Below are 10,308 nucleotides of genomic sequence, written 5' to 3' on the forward strand. Positions count from 1 at the left end.
AAGTGTGTGCTAAGATAGTGCTTAAGTATTTTAACAGTACTGCTGCTGCTTTGAAACCCGAAAGTCATTTTGTATAATATCCAGGAAAAAAATAAAGGCACACCGCTTAAGCAGTGTCCAAGGTTAATGTCTACCCGCCGTTAACATAATAAATCCATGCCACCCGCACATAGTTAGCCAGTCAAGCTAACGTAGCTAACTGTAGCTAGTTTAGCCAACTCCCCTTAGTCTTTGCTATGTTCCTGTAATATCTGAACGTTAACAAGAAGTACACAATCCCCCCTCCACGTTGTATTAACATAACTTACAATAAATCGGGCTGACATTGTCTAGTTTGAACGTTATGTTCGTCAGTTAATGTTAATTAACGTTAGCTTAATACTGCTGGCACATGGACTGGACAGAAGTCAGTCACAACATGTTAACGTTAGCCTTTTTAAAATTCGACATTTTAAGACCTAAAACCAACTAGAGTGCACTGTTAGCAACGATATAAAGTAATTCTTAAATGCTGCTTCTGTTAAAATGACAAATAATGTGTGTATAGTCGCTTAGGAGAAACTTACCGCAGTCATTCCACATGAAGAAAATGGCGCCGTGAAAATGTGTGGTCCGTTTGAGACGAGTCGTAGGTGGGCGGAGCTTTCCAGAGTACGTCTGACACTGCGTCTTTTAACAACGTACTTTTTCACCAACACTGGGCGGTATCTTACTCCAACTGTTGTAGTAATAACTCTGTAAGAGTCAATGTACTTTGACACTGCATATTTAACACTATGGAATTTACTGTGTATCTCCAGCTAGTATTAGGCAGGTAGCCTACCGGTTAAGAGCGTTGGGCCAGTAACTGAAAGATAGAATCCCCGAGCTGAATAGGTGGAAAATCTGTCGATGTGCCCTTGAGCAAGGCACTTAAACCTAATTGCTCCTATAAGTCGCTCTGGATAATAGTGTCTGCTAAAAGACATAAATGTAATTAAATGTAGCAATATCAATCGTCCGTTACCCAATTGAGTGAATGTTGCTGCAATGACTATCTGGATCTCAACGTCCAAAACAAAATAAATAACCATTGACTTCCCAAATACCCCACCTGTGACAGCCCTATCCTCATCACCGGAGAGGCTTTTGAAATGGTTCTTCCATCGAACCACTACTCATCTACTGAAGTATCTGCTACCACAACATGCTCACAGTTTCACACCACAATAAACTATTAAGGATCACCAACACAACATCTAAACTGATTGAACTCCCCACTCCAAACCGGTCCCTTCTTAATGAACTAGCTATCTAGCGTAAAGCCCGTCACATGATGTCCAGCCCAAACCCCCCAATCTTCTCCCATCAGGCTGGAGACATCAGACTATTAAATGTCGCAATGCAAGCTTCAGGGGGAGTTTCATCCCAGGGACTATCACAATTCTAAACAGTTCCATGTATCTTCCTCCTATGGGCAGGTGGGTGGGACTATTGATGACTGACTGTTTTTTCCTGCTGTGTTTTCTACATGTTTTGTATATGCACGTGTGAGCTGTGCCAAGATGTTCCTCTTGTAGGACAATAAACCTGATTCAGATTCGGATATGTGACTTCATCTATAACCCCACCAGTCTGCCACATAGCCAACAGTCCGACACAGCTACAACTTAATCTACACTTAACAAAAATATAAACGCAACATGTAAAGTGTTGGTCCCATGTTTAATGAGCTGAAATAAAAGATCCCAGAAATGTTCCATATACACAAAAAGCTTATTTCTGTCACGAATTCAGCCGAGGCTGCCCCTCCTCCTTGCTCGGGCAGGTTTCGGCATTCGTCGTCACCGGCTTACTAGCCACTACCACTCCATTTATCATCACTCCATTTGTCTTGTCTTGTCTTGTCAATCACACACACCTGGTACTCATTCCCTCATTAGTCTGTGTATAAGTGTTCCCTTTGCCCCCTTGTCCTTTGTGAGTGATTGTTCATTGTGAGAGTGAATAACTCGTTTGAGCTACTCTTTCCTTGTGTGTAGCCAAGGTGGATTTTTTCCTTGTGCTAGTTTCGTTTTGACGCTTGCTGCGCTTTATTCATGTACACTGAATAAACTCTGGATTTCAGTGTTTTACCTCCTGCGCCTGACTCCGTCATTCACACCTCATCACAATTTCTCTCAAATGTTGTGCACAAATTAGTTTACATCCCTGTTAGTGAGCATTTCTAATTTGCCAAGATAATCCATCCACCTGACAGGTGTGGCATATCAAGAAGCTGATTAAACAGCATGATCATTACACAGGTGCACCTTGTGCTGGGGACAATAAAAGGCTACTCTAAAATGTGCAGTTTTGTCACACAACACAATGCCACAGATATCTCAAGTTTTGAGGGAGCGTGCAATTGGCATGCTGACTGCAGGAATGTTCACCAGAGCTGTTGCCACAGAATTGAATGTTTATTTCTCTACCATAAGCCACCTACAATTACATTTTAGAGAAACAGCCTCACAACCGCAGACCACGTGTGGGCGAGTGGTTTGCTGACGTCAACGTTGTGAAAGAGTGCCCCATGGTGGCAGTGGGGTTATGGTATTGCCAGGCATAAGCTACGGACAACAACAAAAAATTGCATTTTATGTACAGAGATACAATGACGAGATCCTGAGGCCCATTGTCGTGCCATTAATCCACCGCTATCACCTCATGTTTCAGCATGATAATGCACGGCCCCATGTCGCAAGGATCTGTACACAATTCCTGGAAGCTGAAAATGTCCCAGTTTTTCCATGGCCTGCATACTCACCAGACATATCACCCCTTGAGCTTGTTTGGGATGCTCTGGATCAACGTTTACGACAGCGTGTTCCAGTTCCCGCCAATATCAAGCAACTTCGCATTGAAGAGGAGTGGGACAACATTCCACAAGCCACAATCAACAGTCTGATCAACTCTATGTGAAGGAGATGTGTTGTGCTGCGTGAGGCACATGATGGTCATACAATATATTGACTGGTTTTCTGATCCACGCCCCTATCTTGTTTTTGAAGGTATCTGTGACCAACAGATGTCTGTATTCCCAGTCATGTGAAATACATAGATAATAATTTATTTCAATTGACTGGTTTCCTTTTTTTTTAAAAAAATTTTTCCACCTTTATTTAACCAGGTAAACCAGTTGAGAACAAGTTCTCATTTACAACTGCGACCTGGCCAAGATAAAGCAAAGCAGTGCGATAAAAACAACAACACAGAGTTACATATGGGGTAAAACAAAACAAAGTCAAAAATACAACAGAAATACATATAATATACAGTGTGCAAATTTAGCAAGTTATGGAGGTAAGGCAATAAAATAGGCTATAGTGCAAAATAATTACAATTTAGTATTAACACTGGAATGATGTGCAAGAGATGATGTGCAAATAGAGATACTGGGGTACAAATGAGCAAAATAAATAACAATATAGGGATGAGGTAGTTGGGCGGGCTAATTTCAGATGGGCTGTGTACAGGTGCAGTGATCGGTAAGGTGCTCTGACAACTGATGCTTAAAGTTAGTGAGGGAGATAAGTGTCTCCAGCTTCAGAGATTTTTGCAATTTGTTCCAGTCATTGGCAGCAGAGAACTGGAAGGAATTGCGGCCAAAGGAGGTGTTGGCTTTGGGGATGACCAGTGAGATATACCCGCTGGAGCGCAGACTACGGGTGGGTGTTGCTATGGTGACCAATGAGCTAAGATAAGGCGGGGATTTGCCTAGCAGTGATTTATAGATGGCCTGGAGCCAGTGGGTTTGGCGACGAATATGTAGTGAGGACCAGCCAACAAGAGCGTACAGGTCACAGTGGTGGGTATTATATGGGGCTTTGGAGACAAAACGGATGGCACTGTGATAGACAACATCCAATTTGCTGAGTAGAGTGTTGGAGGCTATTTTGTAAATGACATCGCCGAAGTCAAGGATCGGTAGGATAGTCAGTTTTACGAGGGCATGTTTGGCAGCATGAGTGAAGGAGGCTTTGTTGCGAAATAGGAAACCGATTCTAGATTTAACTTTGGATTGGATATTCTTAATGTGAGTCTGGAAGGAGAGTTTACAGTCTAACCAGACACCTAGATATTTGTAGTTGTCCACATACTCTAGGTCAGACCCGTCTAGAGTAGTGATTCTAGTCGGGTGGGCGGGTGCAAGCAGCGTTCGGTTGAAGAGTATGCATTTAGTTTTACTAGTGTTTAAGAGCAGTTGGAGGCTACTGAAGGAGTGTTGTATGGAATTGAAGCTCGTTTGGAGGTTTGTTAACACAGTGTCCAATGAAGGGCCAGATGTATACAAAATGGTGTCGTCTGCGTAGAGGTGGATCTGAGAGTCACCAGCAGCAAGAGCGACGTCATTGATATACACAGAGAAAAGAGTTGGCCCAAGAATTGAACCCTGTGGCACCCCCATAGAGACTGCCATAGGTCCAGACAACAGGCCCTCCGATTTGACACATTGAACTCTATCTGAGAAGTAGTTGGTGAACCAGGCGAGGCAGTCATTTGAGAAACCAAGGCTATTTAGTCTGTGGTTGACAGAGTCGAAAGCCTTGGCCAGGTCAATGAAAACGGCTGCACAGTACTGTCTATTATCGATCGCGGTTATAATATCGTTTAGGACCTTGAGCGTGGCTGAAGTGCATCCATGACCAGCTCGGAAACCGGATTGCATAGCGGAGAAGGTACGGTGGGATTCGAAATGGTCGGTGATCTGTTTGTTGACTTGGCTTTCAAAAACTTTTGAAAGGCAGGGCAGGATGGATATGGGTCTGTAACAGTTTGGATCTAGAGTGTCACCCCCTTTGAAGAGGGGGATGACCGCGGCAGCTTTCCAATCTCTGGGGATCTCAGACGTTACGAAAGAGAGGTTGAACAGGCTAGTAATAGGGGTTGCGACAATTTCGGCGGCTAGTTTTAGAAAGAAAGGGTCCAGATCGTCTAGCCCAGATGATTTGTAGGGGTCCAGATTTTGCAGCTCTTTTAGAACATCAGCTGTCTGGATTTGTGTGAAGGAGAAGCGGGGGGGGCATGGGCAAGTTGCAGCGGAGGGTGCAGAGCTGGTGGCCGGGGTAGTGGTAGCCAGGTGGAAAGCATGGCCAGCCGTAGCAAAATGCTTGTTGAAATTCTCGATTATTGTAGATTTATCGGTGGTGATAGTGTTTCCTAGCCTCAGTGCAGTGGGCAGCTGGGAGGAAGTGCTCTTATTTTCCATGGACTTTACAGTGTCCCAAAACTTTTTGGAGTTAGTGCTACAGGATGCAAATTTCTGTTTGAAAAAGTTAGCCTTTGCTTTCCTAACTGCTTGTGTATATTGGTTCCTAACAAAAGTTGCATATCGCGGGGGCTATTTGATGCTAATGCAGTACGCCACAGGATGTTTTTGTGCTGGTCAAGGGCAGTCAAGTCTGAGGAGAACCAGGGGCTATATCTGTTCTTAGTTCTGTATTTTTTGAATGGGGCATGTCTATTTAAGATTGAGAGGAAATTACTTTTAAAGAACAACCAGGCATCCTCTACTGACGGAATGAGATCTATATCCATCCAGGATACTTGGGCCAGGTCAATTAGGAAGGCCTGCTCGCTGAAGTGTTTTTGGGAGCGTTTGACAGTGATGAGGGGTGGTCGTTTGACCGCGGACCCGTTACGGACGCAGGCAATAAGGCAGTGATCGCTGAGATCCTGGTTGAAGACAGCGGAGGTGTATTTAGAGGGTAAGTTAGTCAGGATGATATCTATGAGGGTACCCATGTTTACGGATTTAGGGTTGTACCTGGTAGGTTCGTTGATAATTTGTGTGAGATTGAGGGCATCTAGTTTAGATTGTAGGATGGCCGGGGTGTTAAGCATATCCCAATTTAGGTCACCAAGCAGTACGAACTCTGAGGATAGATGGGGGGCAATCAATTCACATATGGTGTCCAGGGCACAGCTGGGGGCTGAGGGGGGTCTGTAGCAAGCGGCAACAGTGAGAGATTTATTTCTGGAAAGGTGGATTTTTAGAAGTAGAAGCTCAAACTGTTTGGGCACAGACCTGGATAGTATGATGGAGCTCTGCAGGCTATCTCTACAGTAGATTGCAACTCCACCCCCTTTGGCAGTTCTATCTAGACGGAAAATGTTATAGTTGGGGATGGAAATTTCAGAATTTTTGGTGGCCTTCCTAAGCCAGGATTCAGACACTGCTAGAACATCAGGGTTGGCGGAGTGTGCTAACGCAGTGAATAACTCAAACTTAGGAAGGAGGCTTCTGATATTTATGTGCAGAAAACCAATACTTTTACGGTTACAGAAGTCAACAAATGATAGCTCCTGGGGAGTAGGAGTGATACTGGGGGCTGCAGGGCCTGGGTTAGCCTCTACATCACCAGAGGAACAGAGGAGGACTAGAATAAGGATACGACTAAAGGCTTTAAGAACTGGTCTTCTAGTGCGTTGGGTACATATAATAAAGGGGGCAGTTCTCCGGGCGTTGTAGAAAAGATTCAGGGCATTATGTACAGAAAAGGATATGGAAGGATATGAGTACAGTTCAGGTAACCCTAAGCGTTGGGTAACAATGAAAGAGATAGCGTCATTGGAGGCATCGATTGAGCCGGTCTTGGCGTGTATGGGGGGAGGAACAAAGGAACTATATGAGGCAGTTTGAGAGGGACTAGGGGTTCTACATTGAAATTGTATAATAAGAACTAACCCAAACAGCAATAGGCAAGGCATAATTGACATGGGAGAGAGGCATAAAGCAGTCACATGTGTTATTAGAGAGAGCTAAGACACAACTGGAAATAGCGATAACGTTTGGGCTAAGACTAAACAGAATAAACAGGACAGGGTACCGTGTAAAGGAACAGTCCAGCAGGCATCAGCTGTGCAGCTGAGTGATCATAAGGTCCAGTGAACAGCAATATGTGAGTCCGAGAGCAGTTCAAATTGGTGCTTCAGCACAGCTAGCACAGTTGTAGTTTGCGTGTGCTAGCGGGCCGGGGCTGGCAGATGGATCTTCGTGGTCGTCGCAACGGGAAGCCTGTTGAAACCACATCAGACTATTTCGTCGGCAAACCAGTCGTGTTGGATCGGCGGGGCTCAGTGTCAACACTAGGAGGTCCCGTCCGGTTGACAGAGAGGTAGATAGCCGGGAGATGGGCCTGAGGCTAGCTCAAGGCTAACTGGTGCTTGCTATATGGTAATGGTAATCAGCCACAACAGGTTGCAGCTAGCTAGCTGGTTGTGATGATCCGGCGCTAGGGTCCAGTGATTCCGGCAAAAAGTCCAATAAGCTCTGGGTCGATAGCACGCTGGGTCGATAGCACGCTGTGCAGACTGGCCGACGAATTGTCCAGGCTAGAGCTAGAGCTGGCTGGTGGATAGTGTAGGCCACGGACAATGGTGAAGACGCTAACGGTGACTAATAACAGGTAGCCACTATTTTCAGCTTACGGTTCTTGATGAAAGTTATAAAGAAATAATATAATCCTTTCCACGTTGGGTGAGGCGGGTTGCAGGAAAGTAGATTTAGTTAAAGAATGAAAGTAAAAAAAATTGAGAAATATAGACAAAAAACAAGAAACGGGATATTTACACAGGACGAAAAATAAAAGCGACCGCACTGCTACGCCATCTTGGATGAACTGTAACAGAATAAAATCTTTGAAATTGTTGCATGTTGCATTTATATTCTTTGTCAGTATATTAACATCATAGTGATCAGAATTGCAGCCTTACCTTGGTCTGTACATTTAACTGATTCCTCCTCTTGAAGACAACAGTGCTGTAAGTCACATCATCACCATTGGCAGGAAATGGGTCCAGCTGTAGAGATAGTGAGCTGTAGACCACATTATCATCTGGTTCTGCCTAGAAGAGAGGAGGGACACGGACACACAGGTAGAGAGGTGAAGAGGAACAATCTGTGATGATGGGATGTACGCTACAGGTTGGAAACACTTGTACACCAGTTGTTGCAGTTGTTGCAGAATAGCTGAAACGGGATGAGATACATAAAGACATTAAAACTCAGAAATGTTTACAGCATAACACATTTTCTGTGTCTCACAAATATGTGACTTCATCTATAACACCATGCACCAGTCTGCCACATACAGTTGAAGTCGGAAGTTTACATACACCTTAACCAAATACATTTAAACTCAGTTTTTCACCATTCCTGACATTTAATCCTAGTAAAGATTCCCTGTTTTAGGTCAGTTAGGATTACCACTTTATTTTAAGAATGTGAAATGTCAGAATAATAGTAGAGAGAGTGATTTATTTAAGCTTTTATTTCTTTCATGAAATTCCTTAGTTGGTCAGAAGTTTACATACACTCAATTAGTATTTGGGAGCATTGCCTTTAAATTGTTTAACTTGGGTAAAACGTTTCGGGTAGCCTTCCACAAGCTTCCCACAATAAGTTGGGTGAATTTTATCTTGACAGAGCTGGTGTAACTGAGTCAGGTTTGTAGGCCTCCTTGCTCGCACACGCTTTTTCAGTTCTGCCCACAAATCTTCTATAGGATTGAGGTCAGGGCTTTGTGATGGCCACTCCAATACCTTGACTTTGTTGTCCTTAAGCCATTTTGCCACAACTTTGGAAGTATGCTTGGGGTCATTGTCCATTTGGAAGACCCATTTGCGACCAAGCTTTAACTTCCTGACTGATGTCTTGAGATGTTGCTTCAATATATCCACATCATTTTCCTTCCTCATGATGCCATCTATTTTGTGAAGTGCACCAGTCCCTCCTGCAGCAAACACCCCCACAGCATGATGCTGCCACCCCCGTGCTTGATGGTTGGGATGGTGTTCTTTGCCTTGCAAGCGTCCCCCTTTTTCCTCCAAACATAACGATGGTCATTATGTCCAAACAGTTATATTTTTGTTTAATCAGACCAGAGGACATTTCTCCAAAAAGTACGATCTTTGTCACCATGTGCAGTTGCAAACCGTAGTCTGGGTTTTTTATGGCGGTTTTGGAGCAGTGGCTTCTTCCTTGCTGAGCGGCCTTTCAGGTTATGTCGATATAGGACTCGTTTTACTGTGGATAAAGCTACTTTTGTACCTGTTTCCTCCAGCATCTTCACAAGGTCCTTTGCTGTTGTTCTGCGATTGATTTGCATTTTTCGCACCAAAGTACGTTCATCTCTAGGAGACAGAACGCGTCTCCTTCCTGAGCGGTATACTGGCTGCGTGGTCCCATGGTGTTCATACTTGCGTACTATTGTTTGTACAGATGAACGTGGTACCTTCAGGTGTTTGGAAATTGCTCCCAAGGATGAACCAGAATTGTGGAGGTCAAAAAAAAAAATCTGAGGTCTTGGCTGATTTCTTTGGATTTTTCCATGATGTCAAGCAAAGAGGCACTGAGTTTGAAGGTAGGCCTTGAAATACATCCACAGGTACACCTCCAATTGACTAAAATGATGTCAATTAGCCTATCAGAAGCTTCTAAAGCCATGACATCATTTTCTGGAATTTTCCAAGCTGTTTAAAGGCACAGTCAACTTAGTGTATGTAAACTTCTGACCCACTGGAATTGTGATACAGTGAATTATAAGTGAAATAATCTGTCAGTAAACAATTGTTGGAAAATTACTTGTGTCATGCACATAGTAGATGTCCTAACCGACTTGCCAAAACTATACTTTGTTAACAAGAAATTTGTGGAGTGGTTTAAAAAATGAGTTTTAATGACTCCAACTTAAGTGTATTTAAACTTCCGACTTCAACTGTAGATGGCATCTTGAGGAAGGAAAATTATGTGGATATATTGAAGCAACATCTCAAGACATCAGTCAGGAAGTTAAAGCTTGGTCGCAAATGGGTCTTCCAAATGGACAATGACCCCAAGCATACTTCCAAAGTTGTGGCAAAATGACTTAAGGACAACAAAGTCAAGGTATTGGAGTAGCCATCACAAAGCCCTGACCTCAAGCCTATAGAAGATTTGTGGGCAGGGCTTTCCTCTTTTGTCCTCAATTGCTTGTCTATTATTCCTGGATACATTACCAAACCCTTGAATTTCGCAATTGTGTAAAAAAAAACACTATTTAACTCATAATATATTTTTTTTACCATTAAGTATGTGTACTTTATTGTATTTATACTTGGAATATCCTTTTTCAACTGGAATAGTTCAGAAATAGCTGGAGTGGTACTTTAACCAGTGACTGCGCTACACATCCTATTTTTAGCTCTACAGTCGTGGTCAAACATTTTGAGAATGACACAAGTATTGGTCTTCACAAAGTTTGCTGCTTCAGTGTTTTTAGATATTTTTGTCAGATGTTATTATGG

Source organism: Coregonus lavaretus (genome assembly GCF_964263955.1).
Source record: "Coregonus lavaretus genome assembly, chromosome: 4".
Lineage (NCBI taxonomy): Eukaryota > Metazoa > Chordata > Actinopteri > Salmoniformes > Salmonidae > Coregonus > Coregonus lavaretus.